This window comes from Ammospiza nelsoni, chromosome 3, assembly GCF_027579445.1.
Source record: "Ammospiza nelsoni isolate bAmmNel1 chromosome 3, bAmmNel1.pri, whole genome shotgun sequence".
Lineage (NCBI taxonomy): Eukaryota > Metazoa > Chordata > Aves > Passeriformes > Passerellidae > Ammospiza > Ammospiza nelsoni.
Genome location: NC_080635.1, coordinates 114,219,036 through 114,241,404, shown reverse-complemented (window position 1 = coordinate 114,241,404; position 22,369 = coordinate 114,219,036).

Genomic DNA, 22,369 nt, shown 5'->3' with positions numbered 1-22,369 from the left:
GGGACAGAGACAGAGACGGAGACCTCCTCCTGCAGCTGGCTCGCCAGAATGTTTTGCGGAGAAAAGAAAAGAACTCCACAACTTCGTAAATGTTGTAAAGCTGGTATGTTTATTGCAGCACTGGATGCATGCGGAGATTTCTCTCCCTAAAAGGGCATGCGTGCATCTGAGAACTTCAGATCTCCTTTAATCTCCCCTTCCAAATACATATGCATACAGTTTCATAATAGGCTCATATATATTCATTTTTATGGACTCTGTGTGACATTTGCCTCCAGTTCATCTTTATCAGAAAGAATTCCTGGGTCAGGCCGGCCTGCCCTTGCAGTAGTTTCTGTTTTACTTAATCTGTCTTGCCCTGTCTCCTCATTATCTCTGTCCCGCAGTTTTCCCTTTATCTTCGGCCTTACAGACTTTTCACCCTTTCTAGACATTTCACCTAATTCAAAATGGATTTTTACTCTGGGGGATTTTTCACTCTGTCTCAGCACTACAGCAGCAATTTAAATTATCACATAGTGATGCAAAGTCAATTATTTCTTCTTGCCCAGGTTGTCATACGTCTCATGTTTCACAACATTACGGTACCAATCCTAGAGGTTTACGCTCTTTGCAAGAATGGCAAACAGATGGTACAAAAATTGCCTGGATTTGGCCATCTAAAGTGTGTTCACATTACAATTGACACCTTTTCTCATGCCATGGTTGCCTCAGCATTGGCAGGTGAAACAACTCAGGATGTTATTAATCATTTTTGCCACGCCTTTTCCATCATAGGGGTTCCATCACATGTAAAGATGGATAATGGCCCAGTGTATGTTTCAAAGAAATTTCAAGTGTTTTTTCATGCCTGTGGTGTTGGTCATTCTTCTGGTATCCCTCATGCTTCAACAGGCCAAGCAATTATTGAACGTGCTCATGGTGTGTTGAAGCATAAAAACAAAAAGGGAATGCAGATGGAGTCACCTCAAGTGAGATTAGACAAAGCCACTTATGTGCTGAACTTTCTGTATCCTCTACCTGACTTACAATTGCCTCCTATTCTATCATTTTTGTCTTTGAATTCAAAACAGCCAAACTTTCAGAAAGGTATTAAGGTATGGGTAAAAGATTTTATCATGGGAAAGTGGACTGGCCCAGTGGAATTAGGAACATGGGGAAGAGGATATGCACGTGTTTTAACAGAAAATGACCCTCCTTGGTCTCTGCCCATTGTGTTAAATCTTATTTGGAGCACACAGAAAAGGACAGGATGGGTGGTTCTACAGTCGAAGTAAGATGAGTAGGTAATTGCATTGGTTATTAGGTAGATGGAAGCACGGACCCTCAAAGAATGTGTGGTAAAGATGGTAATTCAGGACACAGTAAAGGGAATCATAGGCTTACGCTGAAAATCCAAAATTGAAGTTAGTGGATGTTACTTTTGTTTCTTTCCCTTGAATTCTCTTATAGAGAGGTTGGTAGTCCTGAGAAATGTATCTTGTACCATTTCTTTTTGCAGGGCTCCAACAGTCCCAAAATAGGGGAATTTGATGTACCTAAGGGAGAAGTGTTGCCTTTGCAAATTAGTAGCTGAAGTCCACACTTTGAGCAACTAGGTTGGTTGCCCATTGTGATAGCAGTAACCAGTTGTAAAGTTAAGTGTGTGGGAGAAAGTTATTTGACTAGAGGTGAAGGTGTCATTCTGCTACAAATATGTCATGTGGAAATTGCCAGGTCCATAATGGTATTTGGAAATCTATTTTTATGTGCCTTGTTTGTATATGCATGTTAAGATTGTGAGGGTGTGTTGTGGAGTTGTTAGAAGTTGATTATCTGTAAGTGAATGAAGAACGGATCCTCCATCTGCTTGGATTTTTGCAAGGCCCCTGCAGAAGTCCTTAGCAGTTGTGTTTGCTGGTCAAATACAAAAAGGGGGAATTGTAGGAAAGACATTTTGTGCTGTTCTTGTGAGCCAGAGAAGGGCTCCTGATGATAAGGAAAGCCCCTTGTCTCTCCTGAGGAAGACACCAGGTTGTCACCATGGAGATGTGATGAAATAGACAAAGTTATGAGATACAGACTCGAGTTGGCTCACAGAATGACGTGGCTTCTTGGTCACCCACTAAGAACTTTATTTCTTTCCTATAACCAATGGGTAGTGAATGTGTATGTTGAGTGAATATAAATATCTTAAAAAAGTATAAAAGCAACACGTTGCTATAAGAAATCTCTCTTGCACCCTTCTGATGGAGTCGTGGTACTCTGTGCTGTGTTGTGCTCTATAACAACAGAATGTGTAGGAGTTCCAGATGCTGAGAATTTTAGACTTTCTGTGCTGACAGACTCTGAGGCCCAGGAGAGCCCTGCATTTGACCTGAGGCCATGGAGAAGGCTTCCAGAATTGATTAAGAGCACTGAGATTGCCGGTGTGGAGTTGGTTAGAAGTGTGTAATATCACAGTGTGGAAAACTTCAAGTTTGGGGTTTTAGAATACAGTAATATATATAGAGCTAAGATGGAGGGTTTAGGGTGGTGGCTGGTCCTTCTTCTTCATCACCTTCTTCATGGGTTTTGGATGGTATATTGTAATTGGACAGAAAAGTCCACATGGTGGACTTCAAGTGATTAGTTATTGGGTTAAAAGTGGAAACAATTTAGGTTTCTTTTTTTAATTGGATAGTTTAGTCTTAAAAGACCTTGTAGGGAAAGATAGTTGGCCATTTTGTAGCTTGTTCAAAGAATGCTGTAGAACTCACAATCTGTAATAGAGTTAAGAAATAATAAACATCTGAGTCCGAATGCGAACTATCATCTCAAGTGACTTCAATCCCAATCTTGAAAAAGAAAAAGGAAGCTGAAAACCAGCCATATGTAACAAAAGGTTAACCACAAGTAGTATTGTATCAAGAAGTGCAGGTAAAGCAAGCAAGATAGCAGAGCAAATGAGATAGCAGAGCAAACAAGATAGTGGAACAAACGAAAGCAGAGCAAACGAGATAGCAGAGCAAACAAGATAGCAGAGCAAATGAGATAGCAAAGAAAGCAAAATAGCATGGCAAGGAAGATAACAAAAGCCATCAAGAGCAAGATAGCTAGTTTAATAGAACTTGCAAACTGCAAAATTAGCTAAAAACAAGTTAGACTGAAAAACAAGAAGCACCAGGCATGCACTGAAGATAGTAGTAAAAAGATCAAACATGAGGAAGACTACAGAAGCCTTCATCAAAAGACCACCAGAAGACTGATGACCACCATAGAAGAAACTGACATATGTGAAAGCAACAAACTGTTATAAAACCATGACATACCTTTATGCAATGATGAGTATGCTAATGATACGTTGTAATTGTGACATTGAGTGGAAGGACTTTTAAAATGTAACCATAGGCTAAAGAAAATTGACTAAGTTTTTGGCGGAGAGATCCCCTCCGTGCCAGCACTAAATAAACCAGTACCTGCTCTGAAGCTGTCTGACTAAAGATTTTTATTTTCTTGCCCAGTTTTGGGCCTCATGAGCAATGATTGAAAATACTGTTTTCTCCAGGACCCTAAAGTGCCCATAAATTGTTGTAATTCTTTCTGAGCTGATCACGATTCCACATGCATGGTCCCACCATTCAGTCCAGACTGAAGACATCGTGTGGAGGAGCACTGGGGCTAGACTGGGAGGGCTGTGGGGAGCAGGGAACTGAGATGCCATAGTGGGGGAGCAGCTGCTGCTTTTCCAGCTGTGCTGTGATGTGGACAAGCTTGTCCGCACCCATTAAGAGGTCTGGGAGTAACAGAGCCCTGGGAATTCTCCTCATCTCCTCCTTCTTTGTGACAGACACCAGAGAGCCCTGACTTGGGAGTCCCTGCCCAGCTGCCCCCTGGCCCAGGGCAAAGGGAGAGGCAGCAGGAATTCCAAAAGGACATGTTCAGGAAGCAGTGGGACAGAGCAGACAAAGACAAAAGGCCTGGAAAATTGGCCAGTGCCGAGGGGGTTTCCCCACTGTATTGGGTTTTACATGGCCTAGTTTTTGGTAGCAAGAGGGCCACAAGGTTAGTTTCTGTGAAAAGCCCCTGGAAGGTTGTGATAATCACATATTCTCTAAACAGAGACATAGCTCTCTCCCAGGATTTTCCTGGGAAGCTGTGAGAAAGCTGTGAGAAAGCTGTGAGAAAGCTCAGAGAAAAGAATGAGAAACAATTCTTATCTCCACATGCTGCACCTGTTGCTGTGCACATGTGAAGTGTGTTATGGAGATTATTTACCAAAGGGTGGTTTCTTAATTGGACAGTGGCTGGTGTTTGATTGGACTGACCAGTTAGGTCAAAGTTGTATTGGACTGTCTGTAAGGGTTATGAGCTTCTTAATAAGTATAGTATAAGACACAGTTTAATAGAATAAAGCAATAGATCAGCCTTCTGCAGTCAATGCTAATTATTGCCTGTCAGGGGTCTGCAGCGACAGAAGCTTCCACCATGTCCGGCAAAGCCAATCTCTTCTGGCTCTGAAGATGCTGCTGGGCCAGTAAGACAGGTTGGTAATGCCTCTGTGATGACATGTTTAAGAAGAAATTCAAAACAGCACTCAAGCAGTTTTTTCCAGGGCTGGTGCAGCAGTCAGGAATGTGTCCTCCAGCTGTGATTTTGGCAGGGCCTATGGGGAGCTTTGTCTGGCAGGCCGCCCTTAGCCAGCCACTCTGTGGGCAGAAGGGCAGGGGCAGCGGTGACTTTTCCTTCCCAGCATCCCACATGAAGAGAGGCGTTAAATAGCACCAGTGCCGCAGCACCCATCAATACCCATACGGTGGTGGCAGGGTCCATGTGGTGGCTTGTTGGAACCCAGGGCACAGGGAATATTTCTCTGCCTGCCCTGAGGGGTCCTGACCCCCAGGAAAGCACTGCTTTTAACCTTTGCCCATGGAGAAGGCTTTCAAGACTTTGGGATTGTCACGAACCATCCTTACGAAGGGGTTTTGTGATGGTTCGTGGATTGATCTCAGAGTGCTAAAAGAACCGACATGGCACAGGGAGTTTGCAGTGATAATCAAAACAAATGCACCTTTATTGAATGACCACAGCAAAATGTGATAGATTATGTGAGAGAAAAAGGTAAAGAAAGAGAGAGAAAAGAGAGAGAGAAATAGGGGGATATAGCTACCAAACGTAGAGACGAAGTCCTTTGGTCCGGTCCAGTCGAGAATCTGCCTGTTATGTTGGGGAGATCTCAAAATCTCTAGCTAACTCAGAGGTTTTTATTATGATAATTCTATTGAAAATTGTGAAGGAGGGGGAAACAGATACAATAAGGAATAGATGTAACAGGCAGTCCATGTTGTCAGCAGTAAATGAGAGCCTTTGTTTTCGTGGTCCAGTGGTGACAACCTGCAGGCAAACATCTCACTTTGGTCAGCTTGCCTCCCCCCCAACACGTCCCCCGGCTTGGGGGTTTCAGTCCCAGTCCTTGGAAGGAGGAGAGGGGCCTTTTCACACAGGTGTTTCATGTCTCAGTCCTTGATGGAGAGGCTTCTTATATGTCAGTCTGTCTGTCGCTGTGGTTGCAAACGAGTGAGAGGGGTCTTCTGCAGGGGACCACCCAGAACTCAGGAGAAGTCCAGCCAGGCCGAGAGGTGGGACAACTTCCAAGGCTATTGTTGCAAAAGGGTATGGTGCCCCCTTCTTTGGGCTCAGCGTAGCATACAGCACACAACACCTGTGAAAACAATAGCTTAGCACTGTGCTCAGGTCTCAGGCCTGTGGCATCTGTAACTTTCTCCTACAGAGAAGACAGGGGGGTCTTCTCTTCAGTGGTCCCCAAAGGATGATCATGAGGCAGATGAGGGAAAATTTGGACACACTGTCACAGCTATAGCACCACAGGACACAGCGCAGGTGGCAAGAGCTGTCCCCGCTCCCACCAAACAGCTGCTTCCACGGAAAACCCATGGCTGAGCCTAAGTAGTGTCAGCCCACAGCACCAGGGCTGAGGATGGGCACGCAAGACCAGTGGGCTGGCAGTCCTGCTGGGGGATGGCTCAAAACCGCAGTCCTGTCAGCGAAACCACTGCCCCCTGCCCACTTGCAGGGCCCAAGCCACTGCCTCTCCTCTGGAGGCCCCACTCTGACAGTGCCTGCAGGCCTCAGCTGAGAGAGACCCCCGAGAAAAAGCCAGGTGTCAGAGCGGCCGTCAGCACTGGGAGCAAGACGAACCCCGCGTGGCAGTGCACCAACATCAATAGCAACAACACGTCCAGCAACACAAACACAAACCCACTGGCAAAGGTAAAAAAGTCCTTGCCGTGAACATTTTGGGGACAATGAAATGGTTCAATGTAAAAAGCAGATATGGCTTCATAACCTGGAATGATAACAAAGAAGATGTGTTTGTTCATCAGACTGCTATAAAAAAGAACCCCTGAAAATACCTCTACAGTCTAGCAGATGGAGAAATTGTGGAATTTAATATAATACAAGGAAGAAAAGTCCCCCAAGCAGCCGATGTGACAGGACCTGGTGGAGTTCAAGTGCAAGGTAGTAAACATGCACCAAACTGTGAACCTGCAAAATATTACCCACATCATAGGAGTCTTCCACACTCCTACCAAGGAAATAAAACCCAAAACCAACAACCAAGCCCCAGCAACAGCCTAAAAGCTGAAAGAGCACAGAACACCAATGAGCCGTCCTCCATCCAAGAGTCCACCACCATAATGAAAGAACCTTCTAGTCCAATAAGTCCCACTTCTTCTATTACCCTTCCCCAATTCCTGTGGCCTCCCTGCCCCTCTCCCATTTTCCCCTTTGCCTTTCCATTATCCTGTTACCCCTTTTTTATGTTCCCACAAATTCCTACCACTTTTTCCCCCTTTCCATGGCCTCTCTCCACTAATCCCTTCCCATTGAGTTCCTTCGTAATACCAGAGGGAGGGTGAGTGGGAGGGAAAGAAAGGAAAATTTCCCTAAAATAACTGTCTTTTTCTTAAAGTTAATGATTCCTACTTGGAGTTTCCAGCAGACACACCACCACTTACTTTACCTTGCACAGAGCCAATTATAGCCAACATTGCCACAAGTGGCAGAGAACCAGTCCCTGCAGGAACTGGCTCTCTGCCACTTCTCCCGACTCCGGAGAAGTCAGGACAATGAATTTCTCCTGACTTGGTTTCCTGATAAGCCGTGCTAAGAAAACCCCACATTCTTCCTGCCAGCTCTAAGACACTCCAGGAAGTCTGTTGGGGCATTGGGAACTCAGAATTGTTTGCATTTTGAAAAATTGTCTTATGAGTGCTTTTGATTGTTTTTGTCATTTTGTGTTGATTCAGTGGATCCTTCAGAGAAGCTTTCTTAATAATATAAAAACCAGGGAACTGTAGAGACCCTGGAGAGGCATTCCCTGGTCTAGGGAGACACAAGAAGCTTTCCACAAAAAACTGTTAGGCCCCATTGGCTCCTTCCCCTGTTCCTATGTCCCTGAGACACTCCCCAATTCCCTGATTGTCTGTTATCTTTGTACTGTCCCAAGAGCAGGGTCAGCCCCCGACCCCTGGGGAGAGAAAGCTGGACTCTGAATGTGTGCGTGTCTGGGACCTGATCATCTCATCCCGTGACTGAATTAAATATCTGTGGATATTATGAAAAGGTCGATTTTGCTTCCTTACTGTGGACTATGCTAGCAGCAATTCAGCATGCTGCACCCTGGGGTATGGACTAGTGTGGACAGTTTACCTTAACGTGACTTTGTGTCCTGGTTTTGCAAGGGAGACATTTACAGAAGTGATACAAAGCTTTTACCCACTAGAAAGCAGTACATGTCTCTGTGAAAAACCCATGTTAAAGACTAAAGAAACCTGGGAACTTCCTCTTCTCCTTCTGGCCTGGGAACAGAAACAAGTCCTGGCTGGCCTCTGTCTCAGCTGGGCCAAATTGGGGAGGCTCTGCCACAGATCCAGGCTGCTTTGCAGTGAGCCCACCGAGCTCCGTCCTGGCTTGGCCAGGCCCTAGCAGCTGCCAGGCAGGGAGTGGGAAATCTGTGGGGGCTCTGGCTGAGACAGGACTGGGCTGTGGCTGTTAATATCTTTTTGCCAGGTCCCCTCCCCAGTGCTGCCACCTCATGAGATCATGTGGCTGAGACCAGAGGCAGTCCTGCAGCCCATGCAGAGTGGCCCTGCAGCTGGAATAGAACAGAGCAAAAACCAAAGACCAGCCATGCAGCCAATCCTGACACAGCCCCAGCTGCAGCTCCTGCCCCAAGCTACTGGCCAGGATCAGGTGACCATCTGCAGGCCCTGGGGGAGATGTTAACTCTTTCAGTGCTTCAATCCTCCCTCAAGTGAGGAAAAGAAACAGAATGCAGGCACATAAAGGAGCAACATGAAGACATCGAGGTCAGTGAAGAAGACATTAAGTACCAGATGGGAGGGATGAGAAGATGCCTTGGTCTTGGGGCTGAAATCCCCTTGTAAAGCTATGGAGAAAAGACTCTCTTTCCCTGTAACTCATGAAAGCATGGGGACATGAAGGGTTCAATTTGATATCGAGCAAAGGCCTCCATGCCAAAGTAAGCAGATGTTAAGGTAGCTGTGATCCTTCAAGAAGTTTAAACAGAGAAGGAGGGAAGAGTAACCCTGTGCCTCCAGGAGGAGAAGACTTCTGTTCCTAGAGATGAAGATGATTGTCGAGATAGATAATGAGAACTTTTACCTTTGAACAACTAATCTTTAAAACACAAGTTAACAAGGCCCATAAACACAGCTATGGGAAAAGCTTGTGGAAAATGGGAGGGACTATGGCCAGCAGAGCCAATCCCTGAAGGCTCTCATGACAGACCTATTGCTAGTCAATGACAGAAGTTTGTAATGCCTCTGTGCGGACATATTTAAAAACTAAAAAGAATGGTATATACTGTCTTTCTTCTCTTATGACCAGGTCTCATCCGGACGCAGCTGCCGGGGCCCATCTGGTTGTGGCTGCCAGGGGACCATCTCAGCACAGCCCCCAGGGGCTGTCCCAGCACCATGAGTGGCCATGCAGCTGGGACCACTGTGGTAGACAGGGAAAAGGCGCTGCGGAAGATCACGCGATGTCACAGAAAGCCAGGACCCTTTGTTCCTCTAAGATAAGAGATTACCCTAGGAATGTGGCCCCACTAACAGTAGGAATGTTGCCCCACTAACAGTAATGCCAGTAACTTTCCATTCCTTACCCAGTACTTTTCCATTCCCTACTAACCATAGATAAGAAGGACAAACCCCCTTTTGACGTAAAGACCCCTTAGACTATAAGACCCCATGAGAAGAAGTAATAAATGCCTTTTGACCGTCCACCATATTGGTGTCTGCGTGTGTCATTGGCCCGAACGGCCCTGGAGAGTGGGCCGTCGTGCTGTACCTCAGAACCAGGTCGCCTGCCTTGATCCAGAAGGCAACAGACCACACAGCTGGAGTCAGTGCCAGGAGTCCCCATGCAGCTGTGGCTCTCTCAGCACGGTCTGTAGTGAACTGTGCCTGCTTGACCACTTTTGACCAGCTGTGCTGTGGACAGAAGGGCAGGGACAGTGGCAGCAGCTTCTCCTTTTCAGTGCCCTGCATGAAGAGAGGTGCTGAATGGAGGCAGTGCCATGGCAACTGGCACCACCCAAATGGCAGTAGCAGGGACAATGAGACCCACAGCAAGGGGCATGATGAGTAATTCCCCAGTACAATGCGCAAGCGAGATCAGCCTTTCAGTGGTGCAAACCCCTAGAAGATCTTTTCAACTAATTGAACCTGAGAACAAACAAACCTACGGATAACATTTTTCTCTGGAGCCACAGAAAAGGAAAAGGTGAAGACACATGAAGAGAACAACGTGACGACATTAAGGTCAGTGAAAAGGAAGGAGGAGGAGGTGGCACCCCAAATGAAAGAGCTAAGATTCTTCTGCGAGCTGTGGTGAGGACTATAATACCACAAACTGATTTTCCCTGTACTTCATGAAGTGCATGGAGGGATGCAGAGATTCACTCGCAGCCCATGAGAAAAGGTGGTCACACTGCAGTGAGTACATGCTGAAAAACTGTAATCTAGTGGGAAACTCACAGTCTCTGGATGCCCCTTAATTTTCTACGAGCATGGACTCCCACCTTGGGCTCCCCATTCTTCGATACTGAACGGGGGCAGCCAGGGTCTGCAATCTCCCTGCCATCTCCCAGTCACCCTCCCTAGCAGCTTGTTCCTGCACTTCTGCCCAGTGATCCTCAAGCCCAGCATCAGAATCTGAGGAGTCACTGCTCTCATCCTCCAAGAAGGATGGAGGGCACTGTATTAGAGCACAGGGCTTTGTTGGGCAGACTGGATTTGCCACATAGTGAGCGCCACTGGAAACCAAGATGGATTCCTTCCAGTCACTATCACTGACATGTCTGGTCTGGATGCTATAGGGACCAGGAGGGGCTGGCAAGTGGGGGGGGACCTAACAAAGGAAGAGAAGGATACTGAAGGAGGGGTGAGGTCTGTGATGGGAAGGGAATTTCTGGTGGAAGGGAAGGGTCCTGACGCTGTTACACCCATTGACGTGGAGGAAGAGAGGAGTCAAGCACAATGGATGGAAAGAGTGGAGGAGAGGCAGGAAAGTGGCTATTTTGAGATGCCACAGTGGGAAAACTTGGAAGAGGAGACAAGATGGCTGGGTTGGCCATGTTGTCAGCGCCATTTTGTGGGATAACAGTAGCATGGGGAGATGGAAAAGGGTACATGAACATAAGGAGAAGGTTGAGGGGAAGCTCCAAGGTGGCATGGCAAGTGTCCTCCTGGCAAGGGGAGAGAGGGGGTCAGGAGGTATCAGGGAGATGGTAGTAACCCCTGTGCAGAGTAGCAACATCCACCTGCCGATCACCCCTCTGAAGGGAAAGCTTGGGAAAAGGATGAAGGGGAAGGGGTTTTGAACTGGAGACCTGAAACATTTCCTGAATCATTCCCCAAATCATTCCCCATTTTTACCTTTGTATTAATGATAATGTGAAACAAAGGGTATAACTTCCCAAAATGAATGAGAAAGAACAGAGTCATAGTAAAGGTTAGAAATCTCTTATGATTCCTCTTAGAAAAAATAAATTTCCCCTTGACAAGGGCACCTGCAACTTGGAGATAAATGTCCCTCTGAGAAGAGCTAAGTTTAGGATGGGTAAGTTGGTTGCCCATCCTCAGGCTTCTCTCCCAGCAGTAAAAGGGGAGAAAGAAAAAGTGAAAAACGTGACCCCAATATATTTAGGAAGCTTACTGTCTTTCTTCAGGTCAAATTCAATCTGCTGGGTGAATGGTTGCTTATTGACCAGCCTCTGGTTCTGTTTCTGGCTTCTTTAGAGGTCCCTGGTTGCCCTGTGGATAACACTCACTAGAACACGAGTGGTTCCCCTCAAGGAAGTGGCTGTCCCGAAAGCAGCTTGTGTCCAGCAGCACAGGGCGAGTGGAGATGCTTCTCTAGGGACCCCCTAAACAGGGTCCCTGTTCGGGCGCCACTTGTCATGGCAGGCAGAAAAGGTAGAGTGCCACGACATTTTCAGAAAGGCGTCTTTAAAAATGATGTTCTGGGTGCACAGGCACATCTCACTCTCACTGAGTGATTTCAGCTCATGGGTAAATTCAGACACAAATGATGCAGAAGGAAGGGACGAAGCATTTGTTTGGGATTCCATGGAGGGCCTTTATTGAGCTCCCACCACAAAGGGGTCCAGGGACAAAGAAATCTCCAGTCAGAGAGAGCAGGAGTGTATATAGGGATCCGGGGGGGGGGGGGGGAGGGGGCAGAACATCAGAAGAGATGAGATGAGATGAGATGAGATGAGATGAGATGAGATGAGATGAGATGAGATGAGATGAGAGCACAGGGGTGGAACAAAAGGGAAGGGCCAATGGGATACATAGAATCAACATACAGCAACAATGCAATCTGGGGGAAGATTTTTTTTTCCTCGCCAATGTTTTGCAGAGAAGGCGAAAAGAACTCCACAACTTTGTGAAAGTTGTAAAGCCGGTATGTTTTATTGCAGCGCTGGACACATGCGGAGATTTGCCTCCTAAAAAGGCATGCGTACCTCTGAGAACTTCAGATCTCCTTTTATCTCCCCTCCCAAATACATATGCATACAGTTTCACAATAGGCTCATACATATTCATTTTTATTGATTTTGGTGACATTTGACGCTAGTTCCTCTTTATCAGAAAGAATTCCTGAGTCAAGTTGACCTGCCCTTGCAGCACTTTCTATTTTTCTTAATCTGTCTCACCCTGTCTCCTCATTATCTCTGTCCTGCAGTTTTCCCTTTAGTTTAGGCCTTACAGACTTTTCACCCTTTTCAGACATTTCACCCAATTCAAAATGGATTTCTACTCTGGGGGATTTTTACTCTGTCTCACCATGACTAGGGAGGTTGTTGCTTAAGGGTTCTCCCTCCAGGGGAGTGTGGTAAGCTTCTCCTCAGCCAATTTACCACCCTCCACATTTGCCCCTCCTCTGCTCAACTATAGAAGAGGAGAATGAGTGAATAGTTTTCTTCATGGGTGCCTGGTTTTTGGCTGGTATCAAACCATGACAGGAAACCAGGGTTTGGTGTGAGGCTCCAGTGAGACATAGGGGTTTCAGGGTATGGGGAGCTCTGTGGTGAGACCCCAATTTGGGAGTGGTTGCAGGGAAACAAAGGGTCTAGAGGAATGCCTGCAGTGAGATATGAGGTTTGTGGGTTGGGGGGCTGCAGGGAGAACCAGGGTTTTGTGGCAGAGGGTGTGCATTGGGACCTGGAATTGGGAGAGCTGCCCAGGGACATGGTGGAATCTCATACCTAAAGGTGTCCAGGGAATGCCTAGACATGGCACTCAGGGCTCTGGGCTGGGGACAAGGTGGGGATCAGTCACAGGCTGGACTTGAGGGTCTGGGAAGTCTTTTCCAACCTCAGTGATCCTGAGGTTCTATGCCTGTAACACTCCTGCAGCAGAGAATTCTTTGGCTGGAGGAAATATCCCTCTGGAGACAGGCTCAGCTAAATGGGGAACAGAGGGACCAAATCCATGCTCTGTAGGTGATGTGTCCCAGCCCTGCCTGGCAGCTGCTGAGGCTTCCCCTGAGGCCGGACAAATGCCACCTGTGTCTGCTCCAGCACTTGTGACTTGTCAGCCTGGGGTAGGTGATGGCTGCTCCTGGCACACTGGAGGTCTCAGTATCCAAACTCCAGTGCTTGTTTTGAGGCCATGGAGCTGCATTTGTGTGTCCACATGCCCAGGACAGAGCAATCCAGGCACCGTGCTCTGGTTGGGTGTTGAATGTCCTCTGCCAAACCCCAACACTGTTACTGTCAGGTGTGGGGTGTCCCCTGCCAAGAAAGCTGCAGCCAGGCTCTGTTCCTGCTTTGCTTCTTTTGCTGGAGAGGTGTCCAAGGAAGGCCAGGTTGGACGGAGCCTGGAGCAAGGTGGGACAGTGCCTGGAGCAAGGTGGGACAGTGGAAGGTGTCCCTTTTTTGGAATGGGGCAGCCACTGCTTCTCTGGAAATTCTGTCTCAGCTCCTCACAACTCTCCAAGTGAATAATTCCTTCTCAATATTTCATCTATCCCTGCCCTGTGGCAGTGGAAAGCCATTCCCCCTTGTCCTGCCCCTCCAGGCCTTTCTCCAAAGTCCCTCTCCTCCTTTTTTTACATGTATGCCTATCCAACTATCACAGTTTACAGCATTATTATCAGCAATCAGTACAGCAGTTAACAATCAGAGGTCTGCAAGTGTTGACTGTGAATTAGTGTGGAATTTCGACCCTAATTCAATTATCTGACTCCAGAAGAGTGGTTCCACTTTCACTGCTGCAATAAAACACATGATTTCCTGGAATTACCCCACTGCCTTTGGAACAGAGCTGGGAACCTCACAACCACCCGAGAGCCAGGGCTGGAAAAAGAGGGGCTGGGATGGGCTCCTCCCAGCCCAGGAGCTCTGATGTATAGAGACCTGTGGGGGAATTTTAATAAGAGAAGAAAGAGCTTTTTGCTAGGAAACAATGAACTCTTAAGTCATGGCAGGAAAGATGTAATCAAGTTTCTAAAATTTGACAAGTAGCAGAAGCAGGGTAGTTTTTCAGAAGAAATTTTTATACAAGCGCTTGTCATACAGAAAAAAGAGCTGATGTCGCCACTAGGGAATTGATCATGGATATTATTGGTTAGCAGACATTTGTACATTTATAATACTGGCTATGCAGGCTTACACTATTCTCACCTGATAGTGAAAATATCATAAAGCTGTGTATGCTTCTAATAAATGTTTCTGAATGCACCACATCTGGGGACTGTACATCATTTATACATTGGAAATGGTGCTCAAACAGGGACTTAGAATCTCCTAAAACAATCCTAGACCTGCAATGTATCCCAACTGTACCAAGGTGGTCTTCAGGGATCATTGAGGAAGAACAGGCTAGCCTTGCAAGCGGTCAGGAAATTTCCCCATAAGATGGACATCAATATAACTAAACTGGAAACTTTCTGTAAAGACTGTTTGTTGCATATAGTGAGAGAACACCGCTTTAAAATTCAGGAGTGAAAAATCATACAGCTTCTTATCTGGGTGAAAACTTGCTGTCCTTGATATCCCTCTTGTGGAATCCTTTGAAACCCTCAGGGAAATTCCCAGGGCCTTGCCTTGCAGGAATATACCATAGAGTCTCCACCTAGGCTGAAAGAGAAGATTTCCCCCATGGAGCCTTCCAAACACTCTGATTCATCCCAATTACTTTCCCGATATGTCACAAATTCTCATGGTTTGTCCTTTCCCTGTTTCCTCACTGGTTATGGTATCCCTGGTGGCCGGGCCCATCTTCCCTCTAGGGCAATGCCTTTGTCCTGCCCCTTGTGCCACCTCCATGCCCTCAGATCATTGGCTGCTGACCCCCACTTAACCTTGTGCACCCCACATTGCCAGGTCTTTTGTCCCTGGTTTCCCTTGGGTGTGCTAGAATAAACCTTCACTGGAATTTATCATACAAAAGGCCCATCAGTCTTTCCTCACTGAGAGTGAAGTGTGAGTGTGGTGTGTGCACTTGACTGCTTTGCCTGAATGCCTCCCCAGGTGGCCTTTCCACAGATGCTCATTGGGAAACAGCCAGCAGCATCCACCATCTAAATCCCTGCACTGATGCAGGCAGGGACACCATCCACTATTCCAGGTTGTTCCAAGTCATGTCCAGCCTAGTCTGGAACAGCTCCAGGGATCCAGGGGCAGCCACAGCTCCTCTGGGCACCCTGTGCCAGTCCCTGGCAGTGCCTCAGCCTCTGAGCTGTGCCTGGCAGAAGCTCTCTGGCCACACACCATCGATTTGGAGAAGAGACGGTGAATTTGAGGGAGTGTGCAGGAGGCAGCGTGTCCCCAACAGAGAAGGAGCCTGTCCTTGGAGAGGAGCTGGTGTCCCTGGAGCTGACAGAGCAGTAGCAGAGGAGCCTCATGCAGGATGATCCCCAGCCCTCTCCAGCCCTGGCTGGGTCACTCCTGCCATGGAGTCAGGAGTGCAGATGGTTTCAGTTTGCAGTGTGCACGTTCCTGCTGGCTGGGGTGAGGCAGGAGTGTGCTCCTGCTGTGCCAGGCTGGCAGGGACAGAGAGGGAACGGTTCTCTGGCTGCTCCTGAAGGGACACTGAGGAGCGCCTGAGCATGAGGAAGCCATGCAGCACAAGGTGCAGTGCTGGCAGAGAGGGGGTCATGGTTTAATGGTGCTGGGTAAGATTTCCTGGGTCTGCTGGTGTCAGCAGCTGGACATGTGCCCAGGTGTGCCAGAGGCCAATGGCCCTGGGCTGTGCCAGCTCTGGGGTGGCAGCAGGGCCAGGGCAGTGCCCGTCCCCTGTGCTGGCACTGCTGGGGCACCTCCAGTGCTGGGGGCAGCTCTGGGCCCCTCCTGCCAGGAGAGACCTGCAGGGGCTGGAGCGTGTCCAGGGAAGGGAACGGAGCTGGGAAGGGAATGGAGCCCCAGGAGAGGCTGAGGGAGCTGGGAAGGGAATGGAGCCCCAGGAGGGGCTGAGGGAGCTGGGAAGGGGCTCAGCCTGGAGAAAAAGAAGCTCAAGGGGGACCTTGTGGCTCTGCACAAGTCCCTGACAGGAGGGGACAGCCAGGGGGGGTCGTGCTCTGCTCCCAGGGAACAGGGACAGGACAAGGGGAAATGGCCTCAGGCTTGGCCAGGGCAGGCTCAGGTTGGACATCAGGAGGAATTTCTGCATGGAAAGGGTGCACAGGCCTTGGCAGCGGCTGCCCAGGAAGGTTTGGAGTGCCCATCCCCGGAGGTGTCCAAGGAATGCCTGGATGCGGCACTGAGTGCTCTGGGCAGGGGACAAGGTGGGGATCAGTCATGGGCTGGACTCGAAGGTCTAGGACTACTGAACCTCAGTGATACTGGGATTCTATGCCTGTAACACTCCTGCAGCAGAAAATTCTTTGGCTGGAGGAAATATCCCTCTGGAGACAGGCTCAGCTGAGCTGGGAACAGAGGGACCAAATCCATGCTCTGTAGGTGATGTGTCCCAGCCCTGCCTGGCAGCTGCTGAGGCTTCCCCTGAGGCCGGACAAATGCCACCTGTGTCTGCTCCAGCACTTGTGACTTGTCAGCCTGGGGTAGGTGATGGCTGCTCCTGGCACACTGGAGGTCTCAGTATCCAAACTCCAGTGCTTGTTTTGAGGCCATGGAGCTGCATTTGTGTGTCCACATGCCCAGGACAAAGCAATCCAGGCACCGTGCTCTGGTTGGGTGTTGAATGTCCTCTGCCAAACCCCAACACTGTTACTATCAGGTGTGGGGTGTCCCCTGCCAAGAAAGCTGCAGCCAGGCTCTGTTCCTGCTTTGCTTCCTCTGCTGGAGAGATGTCCAAGGAAGGCTAGGTTGGATGGTGCCTGGAGCAAACAGGGACAGTGGACGGTGTCCCTGTCTTGGAATGAGGCAGCCACTGCTTCTTTTGCAATTCCATCCCAGTACTTCACAACTCTCCCAGTGAAGAATTCCTTTTCAATATCTCATCTATCATCATCTGTGGCAGTGGAAAGCCATTTCCCCTTGTCCTGTCCCTCCAGACCCTTGCCCAAAGTCCCTGTCCTCCTTCTTTTACATGTATGACTATCCAACTATCAGAGTTTACAATATTATTATCAGCAATCAGCGCTGGAGTTCAGGGTCAGAGGTCTGCAACTGACAAGCTTTGACTGTGATAGAGCCAACTGAATTACAGCTCGTGTGTAATTTCTACACTAATTCAATTATCTGATTTCAAAATTGTGGTTCTTTCACAGCTGGCTGCAATAAAATGTCTGATTTCCTGGAATTACCCCATCACCTCTGGAACAGGTGAAGCCGCACCCCCTGGAGAGCCAGAGCTGGATAAAAAGGGGCTTCGATGGGCTTCTCCCAGCCTGGGAGCTGCGGGGTCTGGAGGGAGAAGGTAGGGGATGGGGATGGGGAAGGGGATGGGGATGGGCATGGGCATGGGGATGGGGATGAGCTGCGGGGATGGGGATGAGCTGTGGGGATGGGGATGGGGATGAGCTGCGGGGATGGGAGCCGGGAGCAGCCGGGAGCGGGATTCTGTTGCTCTCCTGCCTCCTGGATTTGCCCGGGCTGGGGAGATGGCAGGGCAGGAGCAGAGGGGGCTGAGGGCACGGGCGGGCGCTGTGTGCTCCGAGCGTGGGCTGCAGGGAGCCGCCTTTGCTGGCACCGCTTTGGGCAGCTCGGGGGAGCCGTGTGCGCTGCGGGGGCTGAGCTGGGAGGGCCCCGGGCTCAGAGCGGTGGGAGCGGAGCGGCGGGGGAAGGAGGAGGGATGGATGCGGGGATGGAGGGGCACAGGGAAGGCTGCAGAGGCGCACAGGCTGTCCCGAGAGCCGGCAGCGGGGCTGGCCGGGCACAGATGGCGAGCGGAGCCCCTTCCCTGCCGCCAGCCCGAGCCCGGCCGGGAAACGCTCCCCGCAGGCGGGGCCGACCCTGCCCGGCCCGGGCACCCCCAGCCCCGCGGCGGGGCCGGATGGCTGCGCTCCCCTGAGGGCAGGAGCCGGGGGGATCATTCCTTTCCTGCCCATGCAGGGAGGGTGGGATTCTCCTCTCTTACAGTGTAAGCATCACCACCCCGAGCGCTCTGGTCCCTGAGACAGCCCCTCAAAGGCAGCAGTGTTCCCAGAGCCCCTTTCCCTGGGCCAGGGCTGCGGAAAACACTCTCGGGGGGCTGTTCCTGTGAAACGGGGTGCAGGCATTCCCATGGCAGGTCCTGCTGCCAGCCTTTCTGCTTCCCTTCTGTGCTTCCAAGGAGGAACTCGGTCCCGAGTTTTGCCCTGAATGTGCTCAGTGCCTCTGCGAGCACTGACACAGTCGCATGGGGCTTTTCCCTTATTCCTGCAGCACTGGGAAGCTGTGCAGGGACTGCCATGGGTGCCTGGGGGCAGTATCAGGGTATGGCTGGGCTGGAGTTAATGTTGTCCAGAGCAGCCTCTGGCTCCTGAGACTGAACCAGTGGGAGAGAATGTGGGAGAGGACAGGGCTGGGACAAGTGGCTCAAGTGGACGAGCTCCAGCAGTGACCCTGAGCCAGCTGTTCCCATCCTGAGCAGCCGCCCTGCACTGAGGCTCTGCTGCCCAGGGGGCAGCTGGACATGTGCCCAAAGAAAACAGTTGGTGTCTGAAATCCTCCTGTGCTCTGCAAGCACACCCAGCTTTCCTCTGCTGCTGAACTGCCCTTATCTCAAGACAGCAGCTTTTCCTGTTTCTGCTGTCCCCCTCCTGTCCCCATCCTGCTGGTGGGAGCACACGAGCAGCTGGGGGGGCTCAGGGCCTGCTGGGATCCAAGCCCAGCGCTGCTTCTCCCCCCTCTCCGGGGCCCTGAGCTTCCCCCCAGCAGCAGCTGCGTGCCGTGGGCAGGGGTGGGACAGGGCCCTGCTGCCCCACTGGCAGTGCTGTTCCCCCTAGAACAGTAGTTGCCGTTATCTTAGTTACTGTCCTTACTCCCTTCTCGTCTTTCTGTATATATACTTTCTGCACTTCTTCTAATGGATCATTTAGCTTCTTATTTTGTCAGCCTGGCTTAATATGAATGATGAAAGCTATCTTAGATAGGGCTTGTCTAGTTTCTGTATTATGGTCTATATTTGAAAGATATATTGCTTTATATTTTTTAAATTTCTCCTCAGCTGGGGCCTTCCCCTTCCTCTGCTGCTCAGAAAATGTCTCACGGGCAATCTGAGCGCATGGGGTAGCTTCCTCAATCCCCCCAGTAACTACTGGTCGACAATTTTCCATGTTTTGCTTTGTCTCTGGAGTCCTCTCATGGCTTGCCTTGTGTCTCATTCCCTAATCTCTGGGGACCAACTGCTGACTTTTTACTCACTATTTTAATTACCTTTCTTGTCATGACTCGGTCACTGTCTCTCACGAAGCAGTTCTTACCGTTGGATTGTTTACTTTTTAAAGTTTTACAGAAATTAAGACATTTCAATGCCCGATTTCTGATTCTTAATTTACTTTTTCACATTCTCAGCATCAGGCAGTCTGTTGTGTGAAAGTTTAATACTATTTCCTGTGATAGATTTTACACTCACACTATATTCAGAAGTTTGCAGCTGAGTTCACAACTTAAACAGAAATTTACAACACAAAGTCTTTACATTCATCAGTTACACAAGACATAAAACATACACATATACTCTCTTAACTTTCTATTCACGCATTCACACAACACTGAGGTATCTCTGTTGTTTAATTAATATTTTTATAGGTCCTATCCATCAAAATGCTTTAAATTTCTGCAGAACCCCTCTTGTAAAATGTCTTTTTAAGTGGAATAACTTCCATTAAACTCTCAATTTGAGTCTCCCTGGATAAGGATATGAACTTCTTTGTGCCCCGCTTTTTGTGGCTTGCTGTTCTAACAACTGTTTCTCACACAAATATCCTTAATCACTCCTGTTGGAACCCTGGATGCTGAGAATTTTAAACTTTCTATGCTGAAAGGCACAGACCCACAAGTGAGCACTGCATTTGACCTGAGGCTGTGGATAAGGCTTCCAAAATTGATGGATAGCACTGGGATTATGGGTGTGTAGTTGGTTAGAAGTGTGTAATATCAGAGTGGAAAGCTTAGAGTTTGAGGTTTTAGAATATGGTAATAAGTATAAAGATTGAGCTTTTAGAGCGGAGACAGGTGGTTCTTCTTTGCCTTCTCCTTCCTTCTTCATGGGTTTAGGTGGTATTTTGTAATTGGACAGAAAAGTCCGCATTGCAGGCTTCAAGCGATCAGTTATTGGGTTAAAAGGGAAAATAATTTAGGTGACTCACTTGGCCGTAAACTGAAGCACGGACTTACAGTGTCAGGCTGAAGCTCTGATGTGCATCAGGTCTGGGCCCAATGCAGTACTGACAGGAGCTGTTGCTCCTACACATGGAATTTTTCTGGGATTCCCTCGGTCGCCCCCTTTCACTTTGTCCCTTTGCTGGCCAATCCCCTTGCAGGGATACAGAACCATGGCTAGAAGGATCTCACACTTCCTTCACAGATCTGGATGATCCAGTCCACGTCACACACACACCATTCACTCTCCTGGCATTCGCAGCCCGCCCGCACTATACTTACCTAGGTCTAGGTCTTCGGGCACTGTTTAAAGGCTGACAGTTGCCACGGTTTCTTGGAGAACTTTTTCTTCCCCTTTTCTTTTTATCCCTTTTATCTACCAAATGTCAGACCTGCTATCACCGATAACATCAGGAGAAACTTGGTTAAGCTGAGTTTCATGAACTCAGCAGGGCACCTCTCAGGATCTCCTGGAGTTATGAAAATGAAATGTGATCTCAGTGAAACCTCCAAATTGTAATATGGCTCAGTATTTAAAATTTTTATAAAAGTTTATTCAGGGATAAAAGGGACAAAATCCAGCACTGGGGTGACTGGCTATTTGCCAAAAGCATACCATTAACTTAAACTATGTTCTCTATGTACTGTTACACTACAGGGGGTAAATGCATATTCCAAAGAGTTTATACATATTCAGTCATTCCTTTGAGTTTAGATGTTCTTTTAGGGGTTTTAACCCTTGACTTGTCTTCATCTTGTAGACTAAAGTAATAGATTTTATTTCTTCTTGCGGTTCCATTCTGTTGTATTTTCACTTCCTGATAATGAGAGACAATATATTCTTCTTTTTCACAGTGCTCTAGTTTCTGTTTCCATTTATCTTGCCTTTTAGATAAGATAGTCCCCAAATATAGGAAATCACATAATTATTTTACACCATTTTCTGAGTTTGTTACATGACAAATCACTTCAGCATTTCACAGTCTCTATTATGCTATGGTCTAAAATAGTATTCATTACACCACTATTTCTAAAAGCTATGCCATGCTTATATAAACTGACAGATTATGCTGTATCAAAAGCAGTAATTAAGAATTGTACTATATCAGGATTTTTGTGATCAATAGTAACTAGCAAAACAAAAGGTTTTACATAAATGTGAAAGCAAATAATTATATTTATTACTTATAACACTGTGGCCAAGACTGCCACCAATGGGCACCTGCCTGATGAGACTCTCTGTGCTAATGAGCAGCAGATCACAGAGGGCACCTCTCTGAGATGGGTCCCAGCATCTCTAGTCTCTCCTGAAGGACCACCAGGATGTCCCAGGCACAGCTGTGGGCAGGGACAAGGTGGATTTTCCCCCTGCACTGGGGTGGGCCCCTGAGGGTGCCAGGAAGCAGCTCCTGGGAAGAGGCCAGAGAGGGGCGAGGGAGGGGCTGCGCTGGCAGCTGGAGCAGGAGCACAGCTCAGAGCCCCTGGGGGCATGGGGGGAGTGTGTCTGGGGAGTGTGGGGTGCCATGGGGGGAGTGTGTGAGCACTGCCTCCGGGTGCTGGGAGCAGCAGGCTGGGCCAGGCAGCGAGCAGGGCAGCCGTGGGCTGGGCAGAGGGTGCAGGATGCAGGCAGGGCTGTTGGATGGGCAGAGGGGCTGTGCCAGTGCTCCAGGGAGCCAGGAATGGCCCCGGCTGTCTGCACTTGTGGATTGAGGAGTTGTGCTGGGAGGATGTGGGTGATGGTAAAGGCAGCACCTTGTCCAGGGCAGGCTGTGTGGCTGAGTGAATCTGTGTATGTCTGGTGTGTCTCAGTGTGTCTGTGTGTCTGTGTGTGCGTGTGTGTGACTGTGTCTCTGTCTGTGTTTCTGTCTCTCTGTGTCTGTGTTGTCTCTGGGATACACCCTCAGCTCCAGGGTTGATCTTTTTCTCATTTTGAAAGACAGGTGTCTGCTAGAGAAGGCAGTAGCCTCCCTTGGAACGGAGAATGTAAAGCCCCTCCTCGTAATTATTATAATTTTGAAATTAAGAGTCTCCCAGGCAAAGATAAGGGAATAGCAGTAACAGTTCTTTACTCGTATGTATAATAAG